Source organism: Equus caballus, chromosome 16 (assembly GCF_041296265.1).
Source record: "Equus caballus isolate H_3958 breed thoroughbred chromosome 16, TB-T2T, whole genome shotgun sequence".
In the NCBI taxonomy this organism is placed as follows: domain Eukaryota; kingdom Metazoa; phylum Chordata; class Mammalia; order Perissodactyla; family Equidae; genus Equus; species Equus caballus.
The window spans coordinates 60,603,673-60,627,591 of record NC_091699.1 but is presented as its reverse complement, the minus strand read 5'-3'; the positions used below and the strand labels follow the sequence as shown (position 1 = coordinate 60,627,591).

Below are 23,919 nucleotides of genomic sequence, written 5' to 3'. Positions count from 1 at the left end.
TAGAATCCTTTGGAAATGCTAGAGGATGAGGAGGAAAAAGATTCAAAAGTAGTACCCAACACTCTCAATTCTAACATTTTGCCTCCAATCTGGTACTTTATGCAAGATTTTTTCGGTATTTAGCCTCCTTTTATTTTTTCTCTATGTATAGGTATTGCTATGTCCCAAGCACTATTTTAAGTGCTGATAAAAAAAAAAAAAGAAAGAAAATGGAGAAACTTCCCTCTAGGAGCTTATAGTCCAGAGTAAAAGTAAAGCGTGGTGTATTGTTAAAAGTGACTAGAAAGCATACCGCTTCTAGATCTTAGTTAAGATGGCATTTAAAGAGGTTTTGAATAGAAACATGCCCAATGAAACTGATCATCTGGTTAAAATGATGCAAGCAAAAATCAAAATAAGAGCGTACCCTACATGCTTCCTGTTAAAATTTTTCAGTGGATTAACGTCCCTCAGGGAAAAGATGGGACAAAGGATGTGGCCTCCACACCTGTTATTGCAGACAGCCTCTTGGAACAGCCTAGAGAGAGAGATAGGAGGAGAGAAGAAGAGCTGTGGGGAGCACAGAGGAGGAGGAGTGGAAAAAATTCAGTTTAGGAAACCACTGTGAGTGTAGTTGTTAGCCACTGGAATGTACTGAAATCACAATATAAGAAGTCTAGTAAGTTTTGAAAGATAGTTACTACCAAAAAAACCAAGAGCCTGAGGCTTAAAATGACCCTTTGATTCTCCAATTTCTTCAGGCAAGAGGCAGAATAAGAAAGCTGTAAGACCCTCCCGGAGGGCCAAGGAGGATAAGGGAGAAAGAAGAATCTCCCATCGGACATTACCTAGAGACTCAAGAGAAAAGACAAGGCTGCTTCTCCCCAAGAGCAGAATCAAGACTAAAGCATTCTCTGTGCCAAGAGAGGAGAAGACCTTAAGAAGGTCTGCCCAGCAGGATTTCAGAATTGCTACAAATCTGTGACTGTTGTGTAACTGTCATTTTTCTACTTTCCAAATGGGAATGTGAACTGTGGTTATCCTCTCCTTGTCCAACCTCTGCATATTGAGGTGGGTAGGGGAAGAGGGTGGCAGATAACTCCTTTTAATTCACAAGTTTCTGGACCATTACAGACTTTCCCCCACTTACGATGGTTCAGCATATGATTTTTTGACTTTATGATGGTGTGAAAGTGGCACGCATTTAGTGTCGACAGTACTTTGAATTTTGATCTTTTCCTGGGCTAGCGATATGCAGTACAATACTCTCATGATGTTGGGCAGTGGCAGCGTCCCACAGCTCCTAGTCAGCCACGTGACCATGAAGGCAAACAACTGGTAAATTCATAGCCATTCTGTACCCAATGACCATTCTGTTTTTCACTTTCAGTACAGTATTCAACAAATTACGTTAGATACACAACACTTTATTATAAAACAGGCTTTGCGTTGGATGATTTTGCCCAGCTATAGGCTAGTGTAAGTGTTCTGAGCACATTTAGGTAGGCTAGGCCTAGCTGTGATAGGCAGTTTAGGTGTATTAAATGCATTTTCAATTTACGATATTTTCAACCTACGATGGGTTTATCAGGACTTAGCTCCATCATAAGCGGAGGAAAATCTGTATATGGAGGTTATTCTGGATCTGATATAGTAATTACTAAATATCACTGAGAGATCCTAGACTTTGAAATAAATGTGTTGATTAGTTGGTATTTGGGATTGTCTCCAGTGTCAAACAAGTGTTTTTTTAATGTGGGAAGAAGGGAACAAAGAGATACCCAGTGACCATTAGTACGGAAAGTCATGTTATTTATATATGACTTAAAGTCAAAAAATATCAAGGACAACTGAATTTAATAATTATTATTCATGTCATGGTACTCTACTGATGGTTCAGCAACGTTCTGATGAGTAATAATATGAAGATACTCATACTATATATATCAATGCATATTTATTCTCTAAAATTTGCTTTTCTTGCCTTCACTTCAGGTAAAATCAATACATGAGCTTTTCTCCCCAATTTATATTCAAGTGACAATAGTGATATAAAAGATTAAAATATAAAGTAGAAATATATTCCAAGTGCAGACAATTTGAATATGGAGCAAGTGTGAACAATCAAAACATGTATAGTATTTTCAGGAAAGTTATTTTTCTTCTAAAGTATTCATCATTTTCCATTAAAAATAAAAAAGTAGAAAAACAAAATCACAAATTTAAACAAAAATTTAATAAAATTAACTTGCATTTATATTTTGAAATTTACTTAAATCATGCTATTTTTAGACATAAAATTATTCAAAATTCTAGCCTTTAAAATCCATCTAGTTGCCAATGTAAGCAATTAGTATTGTCCTCCAGGCTAATGCCAGTTTTATCAAATCAAAATAAGAGACATCCATTAAATTTGAATTTCAGATAAACAGCAATGATTTTTAGTAAAGTATGTCCCAAATATTGCATAAGAGATACTTATTGTAAAATAGTTACCGTTTTTTAATCTAATATTCAAATTGAACTGGCTGTCTGTATTTTATCTGGCACATCTAATGTAAACATAAATTTAAGAGTAATAGAATTTGCTTAATATTGCAACATGTTCCAGAGCCACTAGGTACAACTGTTGCAAATAGTATGATGACACATAAGCAAATACCTGAGGAGGAATTAATTGAAAACCACAAGTAGCAACAAAACAGACACTTGGCAATACTGAGAACATATTTCAATATATAAAAAACCCATTAAATTCACACCCAGAGGAAAGATTTGACGTGTTAATTAATTTGTCTCTTCTCTTACCTAAGTGCTTCCACTGCTCAAATTCCACCTGCATTCTGAAGCAGCATCCATCTTCATATTTAGCAACGCACAACATTTTCATGGTGGTTGAAATAGTTGCGTTCTGTCTCCAGGCTGTAAGGCAGAAGTCCTGGAGAAGGGTTTTCCCTCTGAGATCTGAGACCTGAAATGGCGTTAGTCATGAGAGGGCAGGTTAAGGGTTATGACTCATGATCTATGTTGCAAATTCCTTTATCCCCGGTGACATTGGGGCACGTATCTTCTTTAATAAGTGTACGTGTGTGTGTGTGTGCGCTCTCATGAAATCCTGGGCTCTTCAAAGCCCAGGGCCCAAAGTAGACATCCCTCATATCCAGGTATGAAGATGAATAAATTAGACTTCAGATAGACTTCTTTCCAAATATCCATGCTCTGACAATTTCCCAGTCTCCTTCACAGGCCCCTTTAGTCCATGTGGCTAGTTCTGAACAATGGACTGCAAGCAGACTGTGTGTCATCTCTGTACCATTTCAGAGCTGGTGTGACACCCTTCAACTGTCCACAATCACAATGACTGTGTTCAGATGGCAGCACAGCAAGACTGTAGAGTCTCTGTTTCTGTTTTTTTGTGTGTGTGTGAGGAAGATTGGCCCTGAGCTAACATCTGTGCCAATATTCCTCTGTTTTATGTGGGACACTGCCATAGCATGGCCAGACAAGCAGTGCTAGGTCCGTGCCCAGGATCCAAACTGGTGAACCCCAGACTGCTGAAGTGGAGTGTATGAATTTAACCACTATACCAGGGGGCCAGTCCCGAGCCTCCGTTTTTGACTGAGTGGAAAAGAGCCCCTCACCAACCCATATTAGACATGTAGCAAAAGCAAAAAATAAGCATTTCTCAGAAAAAAATGGAAAGATTTTGGAGGCTTTTTCCTCCCACCAAAGCATAGCCTGACATAACTTGAATAATATTAGTTCCATACTTTAAAATAACTTTCCACATTCCAAGGCCCTGTATCTACCTACGAGGTTTTGTTTTGTTTTGTTTTTTTAATAGTAGTTCGTGCTTTCTTTATTTACATTTAAATATTTAATCAGACTGGAGTTTTAAATATTTAATCAGAATGGATTCTCATCTTAGGAGGCAAATGTTGGAGTAACACATAACATATATATTTAAGGTTTTATTTCAAAAAACCTGTCCAGATAAAATTAATTACATAATCAGTTTATTTCCCCAATAATTTCCAATAACACTTTTATCATCCACTAAATCAGGGGTCACGAACCATGTTCTGCAAGCTAAATCTAGCCTCCTGCCTGTTTTTTAATAAATAAAGTTTTCTTGGAACACAGTCATGCACATTTGTTTACACATTGTCTGTGGCTGTTTTCACGCTATGGCAGAATTGAGCAGTTGTGACAAAACCATAGTGCCTGAAAATTCTAAAATCTACTCTCTACACCTTTGAAGAAAAATTCTGCCAACCTCTGCACTAAATTCAGGATATTCTTTTGGCTGTGTGGTACAAGATCTAAAATTAAGGCACAGTATTATGTGCTTCCTTGGCATCTACTGAAACTAGGAAGGTCTCAAATGGCCTAACTACAAGTTCTACTGTCTTAAATAAGGTCCCATGGCCAAACAACCCATTTATCAAGGATACCAGGTATAGTCCCTGCTTATTCCTGAGTAGCTGGTGTCAACTACCTGCCAGCCCATGGAATTATTCAAATGTGCCAATCACATCCTCCTGCGTGAACCGGATGGTACCCTTCCTACTGGAAACTACACAGTCTGCCTCCCACAGCCTTTGGTTGTTCACTCTTTTCCTGAGTTCCACCCCCCTGTGGCCCTGCAGGGTGCAGTGTTTTCCTCTCCTAAAGAAATCTCTGAGCAGATGTGACTGATGAACAGCTCATCTGTCCAGTGTTAAGGGTCCGGTGCTCAGCCATCTCCATGATGCTAGGGTGACAATCCCTCTGTCACCAAAGGAGTGAAGAGGAGGTGATTACAGTAGTTTTTTTGGAGACTTCTTAGTTTCTTTCACTGCTTTTTGTCACAACTCAATGGTGATACAGTGTTTTAAAATTTAAAATATATCATATTTTATGATATGTGAAAATTCATTATATTAATATATCCCATTTTTTAAATTGTTCTAGCAAATCTTAAACATTTTTTCTTCTAGATAAAAATTTAGAACCTTCTTTTATTCAATTAAAGGAATCCAGATGAAATATTAACTGGAAGTTTATATACATATAGACTGATCAGGAGAATATTGCCATTTAAAATCTTTTAAATTTTCCTCAAAAAAGTTATAATTTTAATATGTCTTGAATATTAATTAAGTCATTCTTAAGGTATTGTTTTAGTTGTTGTAGTTAACTTATTTTTATTGCTAGTGTCATTAAACGTGTGTTTCTTTTTTTATGTTTTTAACAGTATTTAATAAGCTATTTAATTTTGTCTTTTTTTACTTGTAAATGAACTATCCTAGTGAGTTGTTTTATTAATTGCATTGGGAGGATATTTATATAAAAATACTTTACAAATAATTTTAATTTCAGTCTTCTCTTTTCCAATATTTATACCTCTTTGCCAGGGAATTAGTCTCCCATGGCTGCTGTAACAAATTTTCACAAACTTAGTGACTTAAACAAGCCAGAAATTTATTTTCTCACAGATCTGGAGCGCATAAGTCTGGAATCAATATCTATGGGCTGAAATGAAGGTGTCAGCCACGCCTTGCTCCCTCTGTAGGCACTTTTGGGGAGAATCTGCTCCTTACTTCTTCCAGCTTCTAGTGGCTGCTGGCATTCTATGGGATGTTGCCATGTCGCTCCAATCTCAGCCTCCGTCTTCACGGTGACTTCTCCTATTCTGTCTATGTAATCTCCCTGTGATCTTCTCTTATAAAGACATGTCATTGGATTTAGAACTCACCCAGATAATCCAGAATGATCTCTTCATTTGAAGATCCTTAATTTAATCCATCTACAAACACCCTTCTTCCAAATAAGGTAGCATTTATAGGTTCTAAGATTAGGACATGGATATCTTTTGTCTTTGTGGGGGAGGCATTTTATCCTACCACATTTAGTTTTATTTTATTGCGATGGATAAAACTCCAGAATAATATTAAATAATAATTGGTGATAGTAGTTGTACTTAGCAAGAGAGTTCATCTATAACTAGTTTGCTATTACAAGAAGAAGAAATATATGCTTTATTCTTTATGCCTTTTGCGTTTTAGTCAGTTTTATACATTTTCCATAAGGTATTTACTTGCCTTTCCTTTAATTAAATTTTTACATCACATTTTATTCTACTACAACTTATCCTTCTGTGAATCTATGCACTTATTTCTCTAATGGAATTATGTGTATATAATTAAATGTTTGAGTGTGTCTGAAATTTCTTTTTATGAAATCTGCAAAAAAGAATCATATATACATATTGATGCTTAATCTGCTTTTATCTGTTCACATTGTATTTATATCTTTGCTTATCAATTTATATTGTTATATCTCATTATGATTAACAGCTCTGAATATAGTATACATATTGCTAAAGTGTTAGAAATGAAAATTTTGTCCTTTTTCTCTTTTAAATAATGCTACAAAGAGCATCTACATATACTTCTATCTATCTAGCTAGCTAGTTACCTACATATTTAGATACTTGATAAAAGTGCAAAATTAAAAGTGGAAGTCAAGAAAAGGAAGTATAATATTGTAAGTTTCTTAGTCTATACATGAAGGGGTATAATATCACTTGTAGGTAGACCATGATCATTTAAAGATATGTATTATACACACTAGAGCAACCACATAAATTTCAAAAAAGAGTTTTAGGTAATAAATCAATAAAAGAAATAAAATAGTATCATGAAAATATTCAATTAATACAAACTAGGTAGAACATGTAGGGAAGGGAAAGAAAGAATGACAAGGTAATTAGAAAAAAATAGCAAAATGATAGACTTAATTATAACTACATCAATAGCTACATTAAATGTGAATGGTCTAAGCACCCCACTTAACAGCTAGAGATTTTAAGATTGAATGAAAAAGCAAGAAGTAATTATATGCTGCCTATAAGAAATACATTTTAAATATAAAGACCAAATAAGTTAAAAATAAAAAGATGGGGAAAAAAAGATATTCCATGCTAACACTAGATTTAAAAACCTGAGATGGCTATATTAAGTTTATACCAAATAGATTCAGAGTAAAAAAAAAAATTACAAAGGATAAATAATGTTATTCCTTAACACTGAAGGAGTTAAATCGTCAAGAGAACATAACAATTCCAAACATATCTATCTAAAAACAGATCTATGGTACATGAATCAAAAACTGATTGAACTGCGAAAAGAAATAAACAAATCCAAAATTAGAGCAAAGTTTCAATACCCTCCTCTCAGTAATTCATAGAACAAGCGGGCAAAAAAATCAGTAAGGATATGAAAAACTTGAACAACACTATCAACATACTTGACCTTATTGGCATTTATGAACACTTTACCTAACAATGGCAAAATATACATTCTTTCCAAGTGCACATGGAAGATTGACCAAGACAGACAATGTTCTGGGCCATAAAACAAATTTCAGTAAGTGTAAAAAAATTCCTTCCCTATATTCTAGGAGAGGTTTGACTAAACCATACAAGTACCTTCCAACTTAGGGATATTGAAGTAGGGGAATGAAGAGAATAAGGTAATGGAGGAAAGATAAAAATTGCTTAGAGTGAGGAAGAAATGGGGGAAAATATGAAAGCGAAGAAGTAACGGGCAGCTGTTTAGGAATGAGGTAGGTGGGTTTGAGAGGAAAGGATTTTAAGTAGTGTTGCTATAGATTATATATTCTGTTAACAAAGATATACAAATAAAGAACTTGAATTATTTTGAAATCATTTCATCATTGCTGCACTGAATCGCATGTATCACATACTTTACTGTAGTTGCACGTGTAAGACTTTACAACTACAAGAACATGAAATACTTCATATGTAATTAAAGAATCTTGAAGCATATTACTTTTGCTCTCATTCTTTAACTCAGTTTTTGTTTGTATCTTTCTTTAAAACTAATGAAACTTTTCATGTTCCTGATAATTTTTCTCTTTTCTCTATTTCTTCTCTATGTTTATCCAGAAGGAGAAGACTTTTCTGAAGTTCTCTCAACAGGCTTCTCCTTATGTCTTATTGTTTACAACTGGGTAATATGAGCCCACCCCCTTGCCTGCAAGAGAGATTTAGAAAATCCCTGAGAGAAGTCATGGAGTTTGTCATAATTGACTCAGATAAATTTGATTTATCATCTGGAGCCTAGCCACCCTGAACAAAATGAGAATTTTTTTTTTTAATCCAGGATTCTCTATAGGGATATTATGGTATTAAGTATTTAAAATCAAATACTTTAAAAATTTATAGCATGATATCTGGATTTGGGGATCAAATATTTAAATAAATATATCCATTCAATAATCAACGGAAATACAGGTAGTATTTACTAAAAGATAATATATTTTTGTTTTTAGCTATATAATAGACTTAGCCTTCAAAAATTAAGCATGAAGATATTCTGTGATCTGACAAACCAACTCTGAGGTATGTATCTTTGAGAAACTCCTGCATAATTAGTATGAGATATGTACCAGCATGTTCCTCGCCTAAAACAACTGAAAACCAGAAACAACACAAATGTTTAGTCATAGAAAAATGGTTAATCACACATGGAATATTATACAGCAGTGAGAATGAACTACATGTATGTATAAAAACATGGACAAATCTTAGAAACATAATATTGATTTCAAAAGAGCGTGTTCAAGAAACTACACACAGTACATAGAAACAAATTTGAACAACAAATCAGTTTGAAATACATACATATATGAGGTCAAGCCATTTAAAAAAGGGCATGATGAAACAAAAACCAAGGCAGGAATGAAATTTAGCAGTGAAACTGTGGGATGGGACTTTGGAGGAGGTCATGGGTAGAATTCAACAATATTGAAAATATTCTAGAAAATGTCTAGTTAGTGAATGTAGAGCTACTTGGTTCTTTTTCTTTAAAATGGCATATTTATTCCATAATTTCTTTTGTATATATCAAATTTTTTATTTTAAAAATTAATATATTATAAAAAAGTCATTTTTTCCTCAAATCAACTTTTTATCTTTTGATAAAAATCATACTCTATGATTTTCTTTGTGCCTAAGTGCTATATAAAAAATAAAAACAGGAACTTATAAATACTAAAGAGAAAAAGAAAAAAAACTCCATAAAAAGATATTTCAATTTTGCCCATGCCGTATTGTGCCTGATGCAGTGGAATAGCAGCCAAGTCTCCATGTTAAGGTCCTGGAGGGTTTTGGACTTAATAATTATACAGGAAATATGATGGAGTTGCTAAGGCCAATAAGGAAGGATGTGTAAAATGATGGTATATAGATAATATGAAGGCATCCATTTTTCTAAAGCAACTTTTTCAGTTTCTTAATTGAAAATGAGTGGTGTAAGATCCCCTTGTTTGCCCACATAGAGAGAACATAGCCTGAAAGAAACGCCACAGTTTCAGAGCCCTCAGTTTAAACATGGAGAGCAGCCCCTTCCTGGAAAGCAGAGATTATTGAAAGACATTTTGCAGTGTATCAGAGGGAGCAAACTTCCACAGGAATCAATTACCCAGACACCTGAAATGAACATTGAGCAATCTGCAAGGCAATGACAATGAGTGTGTAAAGAATAATCAATGATGAACAGTATTCTACTGGCACTTAACAACCTACTCCAGAGAAGATGGATGCAGGCCACATCTCAGCAGAAGCTGTGTGCCATGCAACCGGAGTATCACGTACAACAGCAGCAACGCCCTTTGAACATGCTGCTATAAAAATCTCCTGTGCATACCGCCATTTTCCGCAAGTCTCAGGTCAAGTTCTGTTTCATTTTTAATTCATGACCTTTTAGAATTTGGCCTATCGGAGAGCTGCCTCTGTGGCCACATGAATCTATACCAACTTTATTTGTCAGTGGAATAATTTGGAGTTTTTCATTCTTTGGATTAATCCAAACTTCTTAAACATTTTTTTTCTTTTAGAGACTCAGACCACGGAGATCATACCCATTATATTTCTGAATTGTTACATATCTGTCTCCTTGAAGTCTAGAGAATACTTCTGACTGTGCCCAATCCACCATATCCCAAGTTTGCTATAACATCCTCTTTGTCAACTAATTCCCCTCAAGGCATAGATTTGGGCCTAAAATGGACTTTTTCTACTTCTTAAGGAATGAAATTGTGAGCAAGGCACATCAAGAATTTATCAGGTGTGCTGCTTTTAGGCAAATAAGACTTTGAGCAATCAAAAATGTGTTTGAGGTCCCTCATGACTGTTTATCTTCCCCTGTGCCAGTTTTATGATCAACACCAGGAATCCAACATCAATTTGGCTGAACAGTCATTCCCTCAGGGATCTCACTGTGCTGCTCTCTCTCTTCATTTCTACCTAAATGTTCTCTAGCCTGGCTCAAAAATCACTTAGTAGATGTATATATGTTTTTGACTCATAGCACTACTCTCCCTCTCCTGATAGACCTGTAGATTCTGGACAAGTTACACTCTTTCACTGCTTTCTTCCGATCGTGACCTTTTTCCTGTTACATCTAAGTGACACATGGGATATCATATTTACTTATGCAGTATTCTTGTTTATTACTAATGTTCATTCATTTATGTTGTCATTGATATTAATGCCAATACCTTCCATTTACTTGGAATCTCTTGTTTCTGGCTTCATTTTATTTAACAACCCCTTCGGTTTAGGTCAGGAATTTCTTATGAAGTCTAGGAATCAAGACAGGTTGTTCTGAAGCATTTATTCTTTTCTATGACACATGCCAGAAATTTTGCATATGGATGAAACATCCCCAAGTAAAATTTTAAAATATTTAGATTTACCTCTTTTCTTTCTACTCAAGTAAGCTCATTATAATGCAAGAAGTTTGAATGACATTGTTAGAGAAATAGCACTGAATTTAATTTATTTTTAAAGTAACTGGCAAAACTTGATATTTAAATATTAATAGTAACCAGTTGAGACACTTCAAAACTGATTTCAATATTCCAGTATATGGCACTATGGTTAATAACCACTGAAACAAATAAACAAACAAAAAATTATTAAACGTTTTTATTTTAATCAGAAAGATCAGCCTAGATTTTATCTATCCTATATTGATGAATAGATCCAGCAGGAAGACATACAAAACACTGCAAAAAGCCCTGGGAAATAGTTTCCCTCTTTAAATACATTTAGTGAGGGAGTTTAAGTGTCTACTCTCATCTAAGCCTGAGAGCTGCTGAGATAAGATGCTTTTCTTCTATTCTTCACAAACTATATTCTCCAAAATCTATCCAAGCCAAATTGGTTGAAACACATATGCTTGTGTGTCAGAGAGAAATATCTAGCCTTCAAATTTCATAAGGAAGATGAGATATGTAATAAGTTTCGAAACCAAAGTGGAGACAGTGGCAGATAATGTAGTTCAGTCTACTCAATGCCAATTTTAGCTTCATTGTTTCAGTCTTCCTTGACTGTAGAAGATGGAAAGGGAACTATGTGAATGCCTAGGCTTCCTTAAATCTAGACATGATAATGAGACATAGTTTTTGACAATGGAATATAAGAAAGAGAAGCTTGGGATGACATCAGTCCTCCATCCTCAAAAGGAAAGTTTTATGAATAGTATTTTGTTTTTTGTCTTCTAATTTTCCTCCTTCTTCCTTCATGGAACTCAGGGGAATATTGAGACCTGCTTCCTGAATGGCTGAGTAAACTCCTAACAGACCAAATTTCCCTGAGATGACAATGATAAACTCTAGGGAATAAAAGAGAGCAGATTTTAGAAGGGAAGTGATCCTTAAATTAAAATACTAGTATGTGTTGAGTTAAAAAAAATTTTATGTCTTGCAGCCTGAGAGCAATCAAAAGTCAGCCCTGTGTAGCAACTAAAACTCTGATTTAAAAAAAAATCCCAGGCTTAATAATTGAAGGGCCACCGGAAAATATAAGGAGATTTCTGGAAAAGATAGATCCAGAGAGAAAAAGCTGAAATTCTGTCTATAAACTCTTTAAAAATCTTTCTGATCCCTGAAATACACATGCACTAAGTAGACTGCAAGTAGTCCAGTAAAAGAGAAAAAAAATGATCTGAGATTTCAGCTGCTGACTTAAGTATTTAGTGTGCAGTTTGAATCCAAACAAGTTAATTGCCTGCTAAAACAAAAATATTAACATTCTTCATTGTGCTATAACAGAACACAGAATCTCCACAATGTAAAATTCAGATGATCCATGATGCAATCCAAAATTGATTGATATACAAAGGTGCATAAAAGTGTTACTCATTCTCAAGAGGAAAAAAAGTCAATGAGGCCAACCTCTAAATGGCCCTGATTTTGGGATTAGTAAATAACTTTAAGCAGCTGTCATAACCCAGCCTAAAGAGCTAAAGGAAAATATACTTGTAATTATAAAAAGATATGAAGCCTCAGTAAAGAAATAGAAATTGTAAAAGAATAAAATGGAAATGATAGAACTGAAAATTTATCTGAAATTTTTAAGAAATCTCTAGATAAAAGTTGCTTTTAATTAGGCTAAAGAGAATATGCTTTATTTCTGGGTGGATTTAAGACTATATACACAGTAAGCTTGCCACACTACTTTAACCTTCAGATAGGTAAAATAAGCTACACAGCTATCAAAGAAACTGGCCAAAATTTTTAAATATATATATGTATGTTATGTATATATGTGTGTTAATTACATATATTTGTTATATTTACATAATATATATTACTTTTCATATTTTATTATATACTTATTAAAATATTCATCAATGTTTGAATATACATGTGTATATATACACAAATATATAACATATAGTATATATAATATAATATAATATGATATATAGCAGATATTATATATCATACATTTGTTATATGATATATGTTTGCATACACACATATGCCAAGTCATGTTTTACAAACAGACTAATATAGCTAAAATGAAAAATTTTTGAAGCTAGATATGAGGCTTGTTAAAAGTTTTCATATATATTGTATATAATATGTGCAATAATAGAGTAGATAATACATTATATATGCTGTCATATATGTGTGTATATGTGTAAATATATAATACATATAAATTGCTGTCTTTAACCTGGTTACCATAGACCAACCAAGCAAATATTTCTTGCCACAGGTACATTATCAAAAAACTGATATGTTTTATTATGTAAATCCAGATTATAGTGTTATAGATCTTTTTGGGAAAGACTGATTTATGAGCTTCTTGCTCCTTGCTAATAAAAACGTTAAAATATATATACATGCAATTAGTTTTACCATAACATGCTAGGTATATGCTGAAGCCTCTTCCTTTTGGCCTAAGTCCATAAAAAGGACAAAACTGCATAGGAAAATTAAGACAGGGTGTCATTAGTACACTAGCAATTATGGAAAAGGAAACATAGATTGAAGAGGGAGTTACATTGAGGAAGGAATCCAAGCCCTTTATTGCAAAATTAGGGAGGAGCTTCTAAGGGGTTTTAGTCCCAATGGTGGTAGCTTTGTAACAGCAGCTAAAGCTCAGCGCCAAATGAAATGACGGGAGTTTGCAGAACCACAGTCAGCGCCCCTGGTTTGATACTGACGTATCCACTCACCCCCTACTTTCCTGTCAGGCTGTATGCGGAAAGAAAGAAAAGGTGCATGACTATAGCAGCAGAAGAGGATTTCCTTTATAATGGGTGAAAGAATAAAATGTACAACTACATACCAACAATATGAAAATGTGGAAGACAAGTGCAGTTTTTCTTGGAAAATAGGAAGTTAAAATTTTAGGACAAAAAGAACTAGAAAACCAGAATATGCCAGAAATCAGAGTTGAAATTGAAATGTATCTTTAAATTCTACCTTTTACCAAGCCATCAAGCTCAGACTTTCAAAATAGAGATAATTCTTCTTTTTATTCATACTCATCTGGAAGATTAAAAAAACCACAGGAAGTCAGTTAATCCACTAACTATATGATGCTAATCATTCCTCTAATACCTGAAGTAGATAAGGACATTTCAAGAAGGGGAAGTACAGATCAATCTAATTCAAGAATATGTAATAGAGTGTTGGAAAATGAACAAAATAGAAATAGAAATTGTATTATATGTATCATTGAAATAATAATACTAAAAATCAATGGACGGTTTGAGAAGAATAATAAACATATTGTAAAGAAAAACGGCAAAGTTAGATACGAGGAAATCATGTAGAAATCTGTGCAGAGAGAGGAAAAAATATTGTAGAGAGAAAAGCTACAGCTCATATCTAATGTAATACAGAAAATTTGAAATAAATGTATATATTACCACATTCTAGTCAAAAGTTCTAGTATCTACATTAGTGGCGCACACAATAGAATCTAATGTAAAATCACTGATAGATAGAAAAAGTATAGTTAATTATTGAAAGCAGAACAATCTATAAAGAAGGCACACTATTTGCAAATTTGCATCTGTCTAACAAAACACAATAAAAAACGCGTAAAGCAAAACTAAAACCTTTGAAAAAAATTAACAAATCCATAAGAATAATCAAATGTTAGCATAGTTCTCTCAGAAGCAGATTGATCAAACCGACAGAATTGAAAGGACAAGACAAGATTTTTTAAAAAAATATAAACTACTTAATTTTACATATCTGAACTAATAGATTATATAGAGCCCTATTCTAAATAAGGAACATGCATTGTTTTCAAGAACGCGTGTACTGTTACCAAAAATTGTTCATATTTCAGATCCTAAATAAGATCTCAACAAATTCAATATCATTGACTACAATGAAATAAAATTAAAGCCCAATAACAAAAAGTGAGCACTCCTTAAAAAATAATACCTGCATAAACTAAAATTAAAGAGAAAATAATCCTTTAAACAGTCCACGGGAAGAAAATGATTTAGAATGGGAATTACAATATAGAATCAAATGATAAGAAAGCCCTAATGGTAAAACTTTCATTATGCAGCTAAAATGTACTAAGATGAAAATATATTTTCTTAAGCGTGTATAACAGGAAATAAAACATATTAAAATTTAATGAGCTAAGCTTTCTCTTTAAGAAGCTGTAAAATAATTGAACAAACCACAAAATATTCATTAGGACTTAATGAAATAAGACATGTTGACTTTTTAAAAATCTAGTTTTTTGGAAGAACTAATACAAAATGATGCTGGCAAAATTAATAAAAATAGGTAAGAGATGGAACAATTAAACAACTTTAGAAATTAATGAAGCATAGCTAGAAATAATATGGACATATACTGAGGGGCATTAAAAAACCAGCTGAAACTAGAAGAGATTCATCATACTCATGCTTGGAACATCAAAGCAAGGCTGCCAGTTCCCCTCTAAGCAATCAATAAATTCAATGCAATGTCAATGAAAATACTGATAAAATACTTCATGAAATTTTCTATGCTATTTCAAGAATTCAAATGAAAGACAAAAAGAAAAGTTAAAAAATATAACCAGAATAATTATTAAGAAGAAGAATTCTTACCAAAAAAAAAAAAAAGATAAATATGTTGAGGTGATGGATGTGTTAATTAACTAGATGGTGAGAACCCTTTCACAATGCATATGTATATCAAATCACCATGATGTACACTTTAAATATCTTATAATTTTATTTGTCAATGATACCTCAATAAAGCTGAAAAAAGAAGAAAAATGAGGTTTTGCTAGGAAGATATCAAGCCCTAATGTAACACATCAGTAATCAGCGCAGTGTGCTATTGGTTAGATGAGAATTTAGTGCTATACCTCATTTTAGAAATTTAAAAAGTGAAAATAACTGAGACCTTAAAGTGGAAATGACTTCTTCAAATCTATTAGTGATTTGGCGGCTGATTCAGGACCACAGCTCTGGTCTCCTGCATCCAAGGCCTGGTCTCTATTTACTATAGTACACATTACTCTCTCACATGCTGTTAGACTAGAAGAGGGTTCATAAATCAAGGAATCTAGGTTGTGCTGTGATAACAAACTATCCCCAAAACTTGGTGGCTTAAAATACAACGTTTTTTTCTTGGTTAGTTTACATGTCTGATGTGGGTCAGTGTTGAAGTCTGCTCCACACAGTCACTCAGGGATGCAGACTGATGGAGTCCCCATCATCATGTATCTAGACTGTCTGGACATTTGACCTCATTGGTGTCTGTGTGGAGGTCAACAAGAACCTAAAGAATTTTACAGAGATGTTTCATTCCTTCAGCCCCAAAGTGGCATGTATCAGTTCCATTCAAATTTCTTTGCTGAGAACTTGTCACATGGCCCTGCCGGACTGCAAGAAGACTCGGGAGCGTAGTGTCCTTAAAGCCTGGGAAGGAAAGAAGTGGCTATGGTGAACCCTGGATTACGATTACGTATAGTAAAGGGAAAGGGACTCTGCATTGTTACGCTGATGATTCTTATTTGATTCTTCCTCTTTAGGCTTCCAGTTTTTTAATGTATTCTTGAATATCTGTGTCTGTATCCTCATTCTAGGAGTTGAAGGGTAAAAATATGATAATGTAGGTTGAATCAGTGATTTTGGCTCTGCATGGTTAAAACGATAAGCAAAGGAAGAAGATCAAAACAATGGTTTGGAGGCTTGCCCATGGTTCCTAGGGATCTGCTCTATTTCTGGAGTGAAAGAAGGCTGATGGGCAGTTCACCAAATAGTACTTCTTGGCCAGAAAGTGTTCACTTAATTTCCTCAAATGTTTACCCTTTTTATAGAAAAAAAGTGCCTGATGTCTGTGTTAAGAGAAAAGTCTAAAGCCAAAAAATAATTAGTAAACTCATAGAATTTCTATTTAATTCTCTTTCCATAACAAAATTTTTTGCCTTGATTTAATGCAATTCCATTAAAAATGTACACAGAAAAATGTTTTATATGTTTCTAATGCTATATTTATTTTTCAATCTATATAATTTATACTAGGAGGGCCAAGATCCATCAACTCTTTAATGCAGATTAGTAACCAAAACAAAAGACATTCTGAAATTAACATAACATCTAGTATCGTACTAAATGTAAAATAAAGATACTTTTGAAAAGCAAGTCAATTTTTAAGGATTTGCCCTAAAGAGATAATACTCTCATTTGGAAACCATGCCCATCAACAGCTTTCACTTATTTATAACACACACATGCTTTGTACTTAATAGGCTACTATGCTGCCATTAATATATTGATATAGTCAGTGTCATAGAAAAAAATCCCATGACTTACTCTAAAGTAGAGAGTGGGGAGCAGATTATAAAGTAACATATATTTTGCAATCTATTTATGCAAAATATAACTATATATTTATGGATATATGTGCATGGAGATTAGTTAAGCACAAGAGTAATGGTCGTTTGGGTGGTAGTAGTTTGGGAAATTTTAATTTTGTTACTTTTTAATTTTGATTCTCATCCCTTTATTTTTTACAATGTCTCTATAGATTTTGTAAACGTACATTTATTTTCGAAAGAAAAAAATAAATTTTCTTTAAAGAGTAGCTGCGAAGAACAGGTTGTACATTCGTGCAGAATTCCAAATCTGTATATTGTTCTTCTTCAGATGCTGAGTACTGGCCTACAACTGGGTCTCCAGGAAGACCTTAGTACTTTTTTTAAATACTAACACTGCAGATATGTTTTACTTTTTAACCATACACGCACAAACACAGACCATTTTAAGTTACGAAGAACATTTTAGAAATGCAAATGTCCTATATTTCATCAGAGATGGATGTAGCCATTTTATTCCAGTAGCTAATTCATAGACCTTTTAATATTTTCTCATTGTTGAGAAGCCAAATATATTATTCCAAGTTCTGAATAACTTGGTAACCTGTGTCTTCCTTTGTGTGCAAAGGGGAACAGTGTCCACTGTGGAGGAAAATACTGTATCTCACAAACAGGAATGTAAAAGCTAGAGGTAGGGCCACACACAGTGTCTTGGCTGATGCTCTGTATCATTTCTTGAATTTCAGGGGATAATATTTACCTCTATTCTCCCCATAGATGCTATAGATGCTCCTAATGCTTCTGCTTCATTTTTGCTTTCAATTCTGGGCTCAATTTTTAAAAATCAAAAACATCTTTTGTGGGTTTCATAGGCAGTTGAAAACTCCATGCTGAAGCAGGTCCAGGAGGGGCGTGCTAACACAGGCCAGGGAGAGAGGGCCTGTTGGACATCCTACCTGCACACACCTGCTCTGCAGTCAAAAAGAGTGCCCGTGTCTGTGTACATAGCTGCCTGCTGCATGTGCCTCAGCTACGCCAAAGCCACGGGTCCCTCAGGGCAGCCAGTGCAGAGAAGGAAGAAACACAGGGCTCTGGGGACCAGAGGGACAAACCCTCCAATACTAAGGATGTATCTAAATGCTGATATTTCTCTCCCAAGAGATGCTGAAAAGAAATATGCAATTTAGTCAACAGCCTCTCTTGTCTTTTGATGCTCAGATTTAGGCTTCCTAAATCTCTCTTTAGTTCTTTTCTTGCTGTTTCTTCTTATTGTTCCTCACCTGATTTAGATGCATCTCCGTGAAAATACTACACATTCATTTTGGAGGAAATTTCTTGGTTTGCATTCTCAGCAAAGCATGGTTGTGTGCATGTGCCGGTCAGTGTTCATTTATGGCCTGCCTGTGAGAAGACGAGGGTTCATGGAGATCATTTTCTTACACTGCGCACAGCAGACTTCAGGGGAGACATGGCTGCCCGTCAAGGGATCTGTGCCATCAGAACATTTGGTTTCTAGTTTCCCAAGTCCTCTTTGTTTTTGATCGTGACATTTCTTCATGCTCAGATGCATACGTGATGTAACATTCTTTGTTGATGTTCTGAAATGTGTTTTAGAGTTATTTTGGCTTAGCACAAAATAAGAATGGGGAACTAAACTTTTCTGGTTGAAATGCTAATCTTTTTTTTTCCCCCCTTTCTTATTCCTTTGCCTTTCTGTAGCACACATATTTGTACTGCTTTAAACCCAAAACTGGTATTTAATAGACCCTAGACTGTTTTGTTGGAAATAGGGCAAATGAGAAGTCTCTCTAGAGGATTTGTGGGCCATTACTGTGGTGGGGGAGAATGCCCTAAGGGGAGTTCCTCACAGCCTAATTGTTGAGGAATGATGCAAGTTCAACAGCATGGAAATTCTACTTCTCGCTTCAGCTGAAAAGGTGCTTATAAAGGTAGCTGGGCTTTTTTAACAATTTGCCTTATTTTGAAAATCCCATTTGGAAGCTTCATTAAAGGGCACTAATTTAGTATCTTAAGGGAATATGTGTTTAAAGGCGCTTGTCGACAATCTTAGATGTCTGCCAGTGTGTAGGTGAGCTCAACTCCCCGAGCTGGGGTTACTTGGTTCCATGTACGCTGTTTCATTTCAAACATGATACCAACTAAATTCACATGCACCCAGATCAAGAGAGTAGCAGTCCCACTCTTTCTCCACTACTACCACTTCCCACCCCTAGAGTTAGGATACTTTCAATGTATAAACACTTCTGCAACTGGCATCGTGGATCTGTCACCCAGAGGTCCGTAAAGCAGACAACGGTTTTACTGAGTTTCGTGGTAGTTAAGTTATGACAGACAAGAACCTTAAGAAATGAACTGTTTCAATTTGTTTTAAGGAGCTACAAACACTTTATGAATTTCTAAAAGAATCTCTTATTGCACACTGCCTGCCTGATATTCCCAGAAGTATATTTCAGTCCCACATTGGGACACAAAATTTAACATTGGATGCTAATTATCTACATGACCTCAAATGAACTTGAGCCTTCTCTAGTTCCTAATGTATTGACAAAATATTATGAGAAAAGGTAGAAAAATTTAGTTGAAGCAGATTAGTTTTAGTCTGCTTTGGGATGCATTCTTTTGTAAATAAAGGTTAAAATCGGTAAGGAATAGCAATAAATGTTGTCATCAAGTTTGTCTATATGCTGTTCAGATGTTGAAACAGTCTGTCTTATTCCTTCACATAATCTCTGGAATTCGTACTAAGAGTACTGATTAAGTTTCCCCTCCTTGCACGCAATGGCTCTGATTTCTCATCCAATCTATAGGATCCAGTTCCATTTTTTTAGTGAGCTCTCAGAGTGAAATCTGATTCGCTGTAGGAAGACTTTGTGCTAGGAACAAGCTGTTAAAGTCTTCTGTTAGTAGATTACCCATCCACCCATTCAGGAAATGATTATGTGTAGTCCTGTCCAGAAGGAAAATCAAGCGCATGGACCCTCTTCCCACACAGTCCCAACTGTGTGAATTTATGGCACGGCACAACAATTTCCCCCAGAGTAAAGGAAGATTTTTAGAACACAACTTCAGATGAAGGAAAGGGAAGAGAACTAGAAACATTTTTTATTTTCTCTTGAATTCCATACGACTGGAAGGAGGGGGAAATGCCCCTCAAAATGCTTTTGGAGAGAACTGAGTAGAAATGTTCAAAAAAATAGATCAACATAAGGATCTTGAATTCTTTGGCTTTCATTTGCTGAAACCTCATACAGCAGATTCATTCTTATTCCAGCAAGAGCTGGTCCCCAACGGAGACAATTTCTAATATTTGGAAAATAATTATCTATTCATCAAGGACCAGTACAACCTTATCCTAATTTTTTTCATAGCATTTTACAGAACTACACACACCATCTGTTTAAGATTTATAATCGATATCCTAGCATATATAAACGTGGGTACAGCTGTTAAAATTACATTTCTATAAAAAGTGGAAGGCATTCCCTTAATAAATCGGTTTATAATGTCTGTCATTTGGAACGACTGTCAATAAATGAAACTAAAAGGACTTGGAAAGTTTCACGACATGGTTTATGCTAGTTATATATTTGTTGTCTGTTCATGGGGTTACTAATTGCAGCTGGTAAAAGTTGATTTTCTCCTCTTCAGTTTATTGTGGGATGGGGCGTTCATTGCACCAGATCTATAGTCATCCAGAGTCTGCATTTCAGAAGCTGAATTGCTGGATACTGTCAAAAAGAGCTTTGGCAATTCCATGCAGGCGTGTACAACTATAATTTTGCTTCACATTAATAATAACCTAGCAAAGAAGCCCAGAATCAAAAGCTTTGCTCTCAGCTGGGGGCAGAAAGCCAGAGTGATATATCTTGACTGGTGACCTATAATGTTGGAAAAGTAGACTACATTCACTCCCGAGGGGTGGGCGGTATTCCGGAAATGTATTCCCATTCTTCCAAGATTTTTTTTTTTTTTTTTTTTGGTAGTATATGCCCCTAGACAATGAAAAAAAATGAATTACAGATAACAAAAATAGCACATCTCCAGAACAAACGGGAAATGCAGCGCTTTTATTTCTTCGGATGTCAACTCTGTTCGCCGCCCCACGCCCTGCCCTGCCCGGGTCTCTGCGGCACCTCTGTGGTTCCAGAGCAGCGAGCCGGTGGGCAGCGGACCGGGAAGTCGCCCACGGGGAGGACACTTGGCGCTGCACACCGGGACTTCGGGTCTTGCTCTAAGCCGAGAATCTCTGAGAGCTCTGAGGCTACTGGATCCATTGGGTGGAGTGAAGTGTTATTACTGTGGGGTATTCTCTACAGAGTTGGCCTGGAGAGTGAGCACCGCAGGAAGGGAGTGAGCGCGGTGCGCCAAGCGGCCGCCGGAGTCGGGCGGCGCCCCGGAGCGGTACGCGGGAGGGCTCGGCCCGGGGCGGGGGGAGGCGCGCGTGCCGGCGGGGAGCGGGGAGGCAGTGTGAGGGGCAGGGGGCAACGTGCCAGTTTTCTCTCTGATTAATGATGCTCACGCCGCCGCGCGTGGCTCATGCGCTTTGTCTCTAGCCTTCGGGCCGGCGGAGAACGGCCAGGGGAACGGATGGCTCCGCGCGCGCCGGGCGCACCGGGCAGGTGCCCGCGCTCCAACTGGGCCACCTCTGCCCGCGCCCTGTGGCCGAGAGGCCTGGGTACCCGCAGGCACCCAGCCGCAGCCATCTCCCGGGTGTGGCAGAGACTGGAGTCTGCAGCCGGAGCAGCTGCGGGGCCACATGCAACACACCCGTTGCTTCCAGCCCGGGCGGGGACCGGACGCGGCCGGGGCTGCGGGGAGGAGCCGGGCGCCGCCCCCGGCGACAGTGCCAGCCGCGTGGGAGGGCAGGGACCGGCGGAGGGGCAGACGGCGGAGGCGGGGAGGCAGGGGACGAGGGACCGAAGGACGGACCGAGGCTGGCTGGCTCAGGGTAGGACTGACAGAGTGACAGAGCAACGGACAGGTGGGAGCAGTTAGACAGCTTGAGACAGGGAGACTGGAACGCAGAGAGAGGGAGAGAGAGAACGAAAGAGAGAGAGAGTGTGTGAGAAAAAGAGAGAGAGCGTAGCACTCGCGTGCTCCCTCCCTTCCAGACGCCCTCCTCTGTCCGAGGGAAGCAACCGGGACACTGGTGGGAGAGGGAGAGAGATGCGGGCTCAGAAGATGGGAAGAGGGACCCTGCATCGCTAGGCGGACCGAGACGCGGAGGGACGGACAGATTGACTTATGCACGGACTGACAGCCAGCGAGAGTGGCAGCTCGGAGAGCGGAGCGCAGGAAAGCTAGAATCCCGCGCTGAGCTGCCAGGCTGAGCCACAGACGGTCAGACAAACAGACGTGCAGAGGGACAGACTGGCAGACAGGAGGTGGGGGCACGTTCACTCCCTGCAGCCAGCCGGGCAGAGAAGGCGGCGGCGGCTCCCCCTGAGCGCGTCCGGAGCTGCGACAAGCAGCAGGGGCAGTAGGGTCGCCAGCCGAAGCCACCACCGTCGCCGCAGCCTTGGCCGCCACAGCCCTGCGAGGATCCCAGCCGACGCTGCAGAAAGCTCCTTTACCAGCAGTTAAATAAATCGACCAAAAAAAAAAAAAAAAAAGCCAAGCCAAACCAAACAAATCCAGCCAAATCAATCATTGAGAAATAATAATATTAATAAAAGCCAAAAACTAAATCAAATCAATCAAGGCACCAAGACGCTGGGGGGATATCCACTGTTCGGTCAAGGTAATAATCAAGGTCTTCCGACGTGAACATTGCACGCCTTTTGTGATTTATTTTCTCCTCCTTTCTGCCGTGTATCTGTGCTTTTCTTTGCAATTGTTTCTCGTCTGTATTTCTCCTTCGTGTCTGTAGAAAGCTGTTGTTATATATGTATTGTGTTTTTGTGTTTCGTCAAAGGAGGGGTAAACTCCCCCTCCCCCAAATGAGGCCGAAATGGAAACCTGGAAGAGAATTGAAAAGGGCAGTTGTTTTCATCGGAGAAGTCTACAATGATTTATGCAGGTTTCATGGTCGAAACTTTGGAATGCTCTTATTTCATTTGAAAGAGAGTTATGTAAGAGGCAAAAAGTTATAGTGTTTGTTGTCCTCAGAGGAGTTGGGGTCCTGCCTCCCAGGGGGTTAAGGGGAAAAAGAAGATGTTCAGCTTTAGTTTTACATGTTTGATATCCGTGTTTCATGGCAACCTCCAATTTAATGTCATCTGGCTCAGGTTGTAGATATGGGGATAGAATTGAGTTGAATTAGACAGGTGTTTAGAAAGTTTCCTAGGAAGAGAAATTGACTCATTCAGTGTTTATGCATAGCAACAGAGCTGGAGTGGATGTGGTTACTGACAGCTGCTCAGGTTCAGTTCTCGATCACCTTCCGAAGATACCGGATAAGAACAGTCCAAGCCCAAGAGGAAAAACAAAGAGGGAATTGAAAGTTAGAGGGATGTGAAGCTAGTAAGTACAATGCCAGGCTGGGAGAAATCACGTTCATGAGCATGTGTTTAGAGTGCAGATAGCTATTTCGATTTCTGATTTTTTTTAATCTCTTGGTATGACAGTTCAGCTTCTCCAAACAAGAATGACATTCCCCCAAAGTTAAAATGAATCTGTACAAGCGTTCGTTCAAATACTGAAGAAAGCCAAATGATTCCCACCTCTTCATCCACTTTGGTGGTCGAAATTGCTGTGATTGTTTGAAGAAAACAGAAATAGAGGCGACAGGAAATCATTTTTTCATTTGGTAAAAGTTAGAAAACCTTTGACAC

The 23,919-nt window shown here is 37.1% G+C and overlaps 1 protein-coding gene across 23 annotated transcripts in view; it reads left to right on the top strand.

The window, feature by feature from the left end:
• The first annotated feature begins 21,180 nt into the window (after positions 1-21,180).
• ARPP21 (cAMP regulated phosphoprotein 21) overlaps positions 21,181-23,919 on the top strand; it is a 153,097-nt gene continuing 150,358 nt past the window's right edge. For 6 of the 23 annotated variants that reach the window (XM_070238985.1, XM_070238981.1, XM_070238978.1 and 3 more), the window contains exon 1: positions 22,029-22,886. The gene's annotated coding sequence lies outside the window, so the exon portion shown is untranslated. Of the gene's footprint in view, positions 21,548-21,991; positions 22,887-23,234; positions 23,609-23,919 lie in introns of those variants that run through there. The other 17 variants (XM_014731809.3, XM_014731806.3, XM_070238970.1 and 14 more) reach the window with 9 other exon arrangements.